The sequence below is a fragment of the Triticum aestivum genome, chromosome 6D, assembly GCF_018294505.1.
Source record: "Triticum aestivum cultivar Chinese Spring chromosome 6D, IWGSC CS RefSeq v2.1, whole genome shotgun sequence".
Classification (NCBI taxonomy): domain Eukaryota; kingdom Viridiplantae; phylum Streptophyta; class Magnoliopsida; order Poales; family Poaceae; genus Triticum; species Triticum aestivum.
In genome coordinates this window covers 262031852-262041022 of record NC_057811.1, presented here as the reverse complement: position 1 = coordinate 262041022, position 9171 = coordinate 262031852, and positions in this window count along the sequence as shown.

Sequence of the window (9171 nt, the reverse complement as noted above, 5' to 3'; positions counted from 1 at the left end):
GTTACAGTTAGTTTGAGCTAGTTCGGGCTCAAATAGCCCTACAGTATATCTAAACATGAGGGCTAGTTTGAGCTAGTTGCATCTATAACCCACCCAAAAAAAACTATCCAACCCAAGAGGTTCTAATTGGAGCTAGTTCTCCTAGTGCATTTATTGTCAATCTAACCCTGCCATCCAAACAACTCTTTGGATGGAGTTAGTTCAGGGTTAGTAATGAGCTAGAAACTAACTCTATCCTCTAGCTAAGTTGAGTATCCAAACAGGGATGTGTTGTTGATGTTGCTGCTGCTTCCTTGTTGCTATGTAGCCTAGGATTGCATATTTAGACATTAAGTAAAGTGCATGTTGCTATGTAGCCTCAGATATATTACATATGGACCTAGTTAACCTAAGGTAAAATGGGTTGCAGATATATTTAGTTAAAAGTCTGATTCACCGATTAGTTCCTTATCAGTCGACGGCCTATATGGTACCAGCTACGGATATCCTGAACAGTGAGCAAATATAAGCCATGGGATGAAACTAACCTCGATGGAAAACAACAGTCGTTCCCCAAATTGTCCTGTGTAGGTACATCAAGAAGCATGTTAAGCACAACAGGCTAAACATCAACCAAAATTACACATGGCAGACAAAATAATCTCCAAAAGATAGCTTCAGTGTGGAGGTTTAAGCACGCTAGTAAAGCAAAACAAGTGGAAAGGTGTGCTAACTGCAACAGGCCTAACATTTAACAACAAGCAAACATGGTCATTCAAACTGGTATTGTGTCGGTCTAACTACATTGGTTATGGTTAAATAAAAATGGAAAGGCGTGTTAACTACAAGATGCAGCAACCAAATGTAGTCATTCATAGTGGTATTGTTGAAACTGGTACTGATGAAATATAACTGCACAGTTCATACTTGCACATATAGAACATCACGTTGCGAATAACTGGAATAAACAAGGCATACTACGAACAACCAAAGATAGCATTTGAAACTGAACATATGCTAACTACAAACAACCGAACAATCGAAAAACTTTAAAAGAGGCATATGCTAGCTATAACAGGCATAACAGCAAGCAAATATATGCATTCCTATCGGTATGTTTAAAACTGGATTGACAAAATGTACTGCACAGTAAATAATTGCATATATAGAGCATCACATTGTGAACAACTGAAATAAACAAATCATGGGTTTCCTCACTTGTCACAGATGGGCTCGTTCCCGTGGAAAGAGCACGGACCCTGGATGCGCCCCATGTTGTCGCATATGGGCTCCTTCCCCTTGGAAGAGCACGGCTGTAGGGAGCCCTCCCCTATCTCGCAGACGGGCGCTTTCCCCTTGGAACAGCAGATGGGCGCTTTCCCCATGGAAGAGCCGGAGATGGTGCCCTCCACGTGGTCGCCGTCGATGAGGTCTGACTTGGGAGCTTTGGATACCAAGCCAGCGTCACAGAACATGTCCTTCAGAAATGACAAAAGAGGCTCGATGGCGATGTAGAATCGCAAATTGTTGACAACGAGCCAGAGGAGATCAGCGGCGGGGACATGGATGAGATTGACGGCGGTTGAACCCGAGGGGTTGGGGGTGGGCCACTTAACCTGTGACACAGCCCGCCTCAGTGCGTCGCTGTAGATGACCTCGATGTCGTAGCCGGCGGACGAGACATGCCCGCATACTCTAGCCCGTTGCTTGAGTGCCTACCGCCAGTAATGGTAGTCAGCTTCCTCGGCGACGTCGGGCGAAGAGACCGCTATACACCTCTTTTGGGCCAGTCGCTCCTTGAGCTCCACGGGAAGCGTAGCCGGGCTTAGGCTGCGATGCTCTGGAGTGGGGGATGGGGATGGGGATAGGGATCTGTGGGAAAGGGGGCGTTTGGCAGGCATCATCTAAGAAACTCAGGGCGGCCTGGGTATGCAGATCGGTGGGTAAGCTACACGGGCAAACCGGCAGACGTTGACAATGGAGGCCTTACGGCGGCAGCGGCGGCGGGGACTTTGCTAGGGTTTCGGGCGAGGGAGGGTGTGTGTTAGTGTGTGTGCGTGCGCGCGCGGAGCTTTTGGTGTGTGTGTGTGTGGAGGGGCCGCGGGGTGTTTGAGAAAATGACGCGGGTACTGAAAATTTTACTACGCGGGAGTGAAATGCCGGGCTATTGAAAATTCTGATGATAGTGCATCACACACAGTTCGGAGATAACAACCGTGTGTTATGAAAAAGAAAAACCCTCGAGGTCGGCAGATATTTTCGATGAAGGTGGGATTTGGAACAAGAAACATCGCACACGGTCCGGAGATAACATCTGTGTGTTATGAAACAGAAAAACCCTTGAGGCGGGCAGATATTTTTGAGAGGGGGAGCCTCGTGGAGCCCAATGTACTTTGCAGATGTGTGCGTGACAGGTGCACCAGCGTGGCACACGGTTAGTTTGAGTGAACCGTGTCTGTTGCGTCATCCGACTTGTCTAATGTTCATAAATTTGGCGAAAAATGACGCGGGAGAGGGTCAGAACACGAACACACTTGCATGTGGACCAAATTTATGTATCAAAAGGGTGGTTTGATTTTCAAATACCAAATGCAACTTCGATGTGGCACCTCTCCCGCAAAGAGCATGGTATTGCTTTCCCCCACCCATCCCCCTCGTGTCGGCACGAAGGGGATCCTAAGCTATGAATGCATGCCCCCTCCCCGTTAACCGAGGTTCACCTAGCAAAGTGCGAAGTAGCTAGCAGCCACCCTCCTCCCTCGTGTCGGCACGAAGGGAATCCTAAGCTATGAATGCATGCCCCCCAACCGAGGTTAACCTAGCAAAGTGTGAAGTAGAGCTAGCAGCCCCCCTCCCTCGTGTCGGCACGAAGGGATTCCTAAGCTATGAATACATGCCCCCCAACCGAGGTTCACCTAGCAAAGTGCAAAGTAGCTAGCAGCCCCCTCCCTCGTGTCGGCACGAAGGGAATCCTAGCTAAGCTACGAATGCATGCCCTCCCCCCAACCGAGGTTCACCCTTGCAAAGTGCGAAGTAGCTAGCAGCCACCCCTCCCTCGTGTCGGCACGAAGGGAATCCTAAGCTATGAATGCACATGCCCCCCAACCGAGGTTCACCTAGCAAAGTGCAAAGTAGCTAGCAGACCCCCTCCCTCGTGTCGGCACGAAGGGAATCCTAAGTCATGAATGCATGCCCTCCCCCCCCAACCGAGGTTCACCCTAGCAAAGTGCAAAGTAGCTAGCAGCCACCCCTCTCTCGTGTCGGCATGAAGGGAATCCTAAGCTAGGAATGCACATGCCCCCCCCCTCAACCGAGGTTCACCTAGCAAAGTGCGAAGTAGCTAGCAGCCCCCCTCGTGTCGGCACGAAGGGAATCCTAAGCTATGAGCATGCCCCCCTCCCCGCCCCCAACCGAGACTCACCTAGCAAAGTGCGAAGTAGCTAGCAGCCCGCCACCCCCCTCGTGTCGCCATGAAGGGAATCCTAATTAAGCTATGAATGCATGCCCCCCCAACTGAGGTTCACCTAGCAAAGTGTGATCTAGCAACCCCCTGTCGGTGTCAAAACCAGCGGATCTCGGGTAGGTGGTCCCGAACTGTGCGTCTAAGGTCGATGGTAACAGGAGACAGGGGAAACGATGTTTACCCAGGTTTGGGCCCTCTCTATGGAGATAATACCCTACTTCCTGCTTGATTGATCTCTATGAATATGAGTATTACAAGAGTTGATCTACCACGAGATCGTAATGGCTAAAACCCTAAAAGTCTAGCCTGTATGATTATGATTATGATCTTGCCGCTACGGACTAAGCCCTCCGGTTTACATAGACACCGGAGGGGACTAGGGTTGTACAAAGTTGGTTACAGAGAAAGGAATCTTCATATCAGGGTGCCAAGCTTCCCTTCCACACCAAGGAGAGTCCCATCTGGACACGGGAGAGAGTCTTTGGTCTTGTATCTTGCCAACCAATCAGTCCGACCCACGCACCATAGACCGGACGCCCGAGGACCCCTTAATCTAGGACTCCCTCAGTAGCCCCTGAACCAGGTTTCAATGACGAGGTGTCTGGCGCGCAAATTTTCTTCGGCATTGCAAGGCGGGTTCCTTCTCCGAATACTCCAACACAGTCTTCAGACACAACAAATGTGTCCGGCTCTGCAAAACAAATACCACACACCACCGCAGAGAGTATAATATTTCACGAGTCCAATCCGCTGACAACTTTTTTGTAACGTGATATCACGCCATCACCCAGTCATTGTTTCGAACCGTTTTTCGGCCTGCCGCTTCGAGATGCGGCCTGCCGTTTGTCGAAGCAGAGATCATGTCCCCTTATTGCGGGATTCTCATCAATACGGGCGTGGGTAATCCAACCGTGCCTTCTGCACAGCCCTTGGGAACAGGCGAGTTTTAAGGCGAGTGGGGAGACGCTTGATATTCACTGCCTTTATAAGGAGATAAGGCTTCCCTTCTTTCACCCACGCCTCAAGGAAGCACTCGACCATGTCCGGATCTGGAGCAGAAGGCAAGTGGATGGCCTCCTCCGTCAAGGAGAAGGACATCACCAAGCTTCGGGAGGCCAGGTACCTGGCGAAAGAAATCGCCCACCAGCTTCCAGCCAAGGGGCAGATCGTCCCCACCCCGAAGCCCAATGAGAGAGTGGTGTTCATCCCCCACTTTGTCCGTGGGTTAGGGTTTCCTCTCCAACCTTTCGTCCGCGGACTCATGTTCTATTATGGGCTAGATTTCCATGATCTAGCCCCAAACTCCTTCCTCAACATCTTGGCATTTATTGTCATGTGCGAGCCCTTCCTCCGCACCCCCCGCCCACTTCAGACTGTGGCTTAAAATCTTCAACATGAAGTCGAAGATGGTGGATGGCCAACATGCAGAGTGCAGAGGTGCCATGGTGAGCAAGATGCCCGACGTCACATGGCCCAATGGTACCTTTGTGGAGACCATTAAAGAGTGGCAGAAACTATGGTTCTATATCACAGAGCCCCGCGATGCCACCTGGGCCGCGACTCCCAAATTCAAGTCCAGAGCCCCAATGCGACTCACCTCCTGGGTTGAGAATGGCCTGAATTGGTCTTCGTCGGATGAGCTAATAGCGTTGTAGACGCGCATCCAGAGCATGGTGGACAAGAACATCAAGCTCGTCAACGTGATCCAGGTGATGCTAGTTCGCCGGATCCTTCCATGCCAGAGCCGGACTTGCCATCTGTGGGAGTTCAATCCGGCCGAGCATCAGACTTTGCTACAGTTCTTCGGAACTACGCACGAAGATATCTGGAAGGTGCTCTTCAAGGGAAATGAGACGCCGCCGGAGACCACCGAGGACCGCGGGCACGACCTGGCCCATCCCGCCAGTGGAGTAAGTCTTTCACGTTTCAAGGTGTATCCTTTACTTGCCTATTCAAGGAAGATACCTAAACCTCACTTTTTATTTTGTAGGGATGGACAGAGAAAGCGGAGTGGATTAAGTGTCCGGCTCCGCTGCCTGAGGAACTAGCCATCCCGCTTCTGACGAAGATGTTGGTCCCGGCGCCTTACCAGGCGCCGGAGAAGAAGGCCTAGGGGGCCAGAAGTGGCCTCCGCCGCAAGGGAGCTTCGGACGTGACGTCCGAAGACAACAAGAATCACTCCTCCGTCGCTGAAGACGACGACGAGGAGGAGGAAGAAAGCAACTCTCCCCCTGAGGGGGAAGGATGAAGAGGGCGGCCTCCACAAATCTGGAGGCAGAGGCGTCCAAGAGGGGGAAAGGCTACCTCACGGATAATTCCGCGTGGGATGTTGACAGCAGCCTAGAGCCGCGCCCCCGAAACAAGCCCCTGGCCGAATCGTGAGTACTAAACAAGCCTCCAGTTCGAACCGGATATAATTCGGCTGTGAGTCCCCCGCTAAGGAGAGTGTTTTTAATGAGTTTAGCACGTCGCCTAAAGGTAAGTGCCGGAAGATGTCCGCGGAGCTGAATTCGATGATCAATGCCTGATCAAGCTCGACGTGCACGGACGCACATGGTTCGGAAACTGTAGCCGAAAATGAGTCCGAGGTTCCGATGACACAGATCCCGCTCGAGGTTGGGTCTGTGTGCGGCCACGACGCCGCTGAGTCCGCGGCTTCCGTGGTGGGGTTGAGCCTCCCGTCCTCGGATGGCGCGATCTCCTCCGGATCTAGGGACGGAGCAGTTACATGCGCTATCTCCTGGGTATGGCCCGATGACAGATTTAAGTCATGTTCATCACGGTGACAGGGAGCGTCTGCCGTGGGCGCGGATCCATCAAAGATCAAGTCCCCGCGGATATTAGTGACGTAGTTCAAGCTTCCAAATCTGACCTGATGGCCAGGGGCGTAGTTGTCGCTCTGCTCTAGATGGCCAAGCGAGTTGGCCCGCAGTGCGAAGCCGCCGAATACGAAGGTATGTCTGGGGAGGAAGACCTCCCCTGGACAGCATTGTTGTAGATGATTGACGGGGCCATCTGACCTTTTGAAGATGACGCAGTGGAACTCTCAATGAAAGCACCAATGCTGATGTCAAAACCGGCGGATCTCGGGTAGGGGGTCCCGAACTGTGCATCTAAGGTCGATGGTAACAGGAGACAGGGGACACGATGTTTACCCAGGTTTGGGCCCTCTCCATGTAGGTAATACCCTACTTCCTGCTTGATTGATCTTCATGAATATGAGTATTACAAGAGTTGATCTACCACGAGATCGTAATGGGTAAAACCCTAAAAGTCTAGCCTGTATGACTATGATTATGATCTTGCCGCTACGGACAAAGCCCTCCGGTTTATATAGACACCGGAGGGGACTAGGGTTGTACAAAGTCGGTTCTAGAGAAAGGAATCTTCATATCAGGGCGCCAAGCTTGCCTTCCACGCCAAGGAGAGTCCCATGTGGACACGGGAGAGTCTTCGGTCTTGTATCTTCAAAGCCCATGAGTCCGGCCCACGCACCATAGTCTGGACGCCCGAGGACCCCTTAATCCAGGACTCACTCACCCCCCCCCCCACACACACACACTTTCAGTCGGCGGGCCAGAGAGGCATATATCTCACCAAGATGGATCGTAAAACGGACCAAGAATAATCCACCTTGGTCGTACAACCTCTCTCTTTTTGTTGGTCAAAGTCATGGTCGTCCATGCGACCCCGGAGATGGGCTAGCTCGCCAATAATCACGCAAGTAGCTAGTCCTCGAAGAAAACCACTTCATGCGTGTGGCCCAAACATATGTACGGAGAGGTGTGTTTTTGAGTAACAATGAACAACTTTGATGTGGCACCGTGATTTCAAACTAGAATTCCCCACACTGGGTGAGGGTTAGGTTGACGAGGCATATGTATGTTACACCACACTTCAAGCCAACGACGGGGGTTCATATATGCATGCATGCGTGCATAGTATATGCGCTCAAACTTAATTAGGTCTGAATCTCGCCATGACCTATACTACGATAACACGAACCAAATGAAGAATCCGCCATGGTAACCTATCTTGTTGTTGGTCAAGGTGATAATGGATGTCCACGCGGGCCCACGAATATATAGGCTTGTCCCCGATAACCACGCGAGGGAGTGTATTGTTCGAAGGCAACCACTACATGCATATGCATGGAGGGGATGCGTGCATGCATGTTTGAATGCACAACATTGACCTGGCGCGTGTGTCAAAAATCGTACACTGGCTCCCCACACAGAGCAAGATTGGTTCGTGATGGTGTCGCTGTACTAGCCACTTCGACTCGATGGGAGCGATTCATGCATACACATGCATGTGTGTCTGCTCAAAGTGTATCATGCATGTCATCCCAGAGAAAAAATAATAATCCCCTCCTAATTCAAATTAACCTCTCCTGTTGTGAGGCAAAAAGAAGTGATGGACCAAGTGGGCCCACAGATGGAAAGAGTCGATATCCTGATAACCGCTTAAGTGGGTGCGAGAGGACAACCACAACCGCTTTGCATGTGGGCCAAACATATATATGTTGAATACCCAAAATGCACAACTTTGATGTGCCACATGCCACAAAACCGTAAACCATGCACCCACACAGAGCGAGGTTCATATCAAGCGTACTACATATGATTGTCCCCTTCCCCCCTCTTCACCACATAATATATGCTCCTGCCGTAATATATGTACAACCCAAAAGAATCCTCATCGATGGTGAAATTAATTAACCTCTCCCGATGTAGGTCAAAGTGATGCATGCATGCATGCATCAACGATGGCCTCATGGGCCCACAAATGGAAGCGTCACACGTGAGTGTCCTACCTAGGATATATATGCATGTGGCCCAAAAAGGTGTTGTGTGATGTTTGAATAACCAATTTCATAATTTTGATGTGGCACGTGCCTCGGTAACCAAAAAGTCCCGACACTGAGTGAGGTGTACTTGTTCACGGACGCATACGTATAGTATATATGCTAGTCCCCTCCCACCTCTTCGACGCGTACTATATACCACCATAACACAAACAAAAAAGATTCTACCTTGCTGGTCAAATTAACCTCACTGCCGGCTATTCGTCAAAGTGATGGACGGTGACCTCACGGGCCTACATAAAGTGTCACATGCGAGTATCGAGTGTCGTGTAGGACAACCATCGACTGCATGTGGCCAAAACATTTATGTATGAAAGGGTTGTGTAATGTTTTATATAATGATTTTCACGACTCTGATGTGGCACCAGCCTGCCTAACAAAACGGCCAACCCACACGGTGGCTCACAACTCTTAGTGTACTGCAAGCCTCCCACCACCCCCAGATGCACACACCCACACACACACCGCGAATCCACTGAAACTACGATGCATGTTAAATTAACAATCCCGCGGTGAACATACATGTTACCAAAGGAGGGATGTTTTAATTTCCAAAAAATCACAGAGATCATTAAGACGTTTTAGTACATTGATTGATTGATTTTCTATGGGTATAATGTGCAAAAATCAAATTTGAGCTACATGCACACGTGACAGTGCACCTAAATGGATTGCAAAAACACATGTGTCTCACTGGATGCATGTTTACTCCCCATGCAACAAATTTCAAACATATGGACACCAATACAAAGTGGCATTTTAAATTCTAGTACATCCAAAACTTATTTGAAGTTCATGAAACTTATCGTCTTGTCATATGGACACCAATACAAAGTGGCATTCTACTTTTTTTTGTCAAATT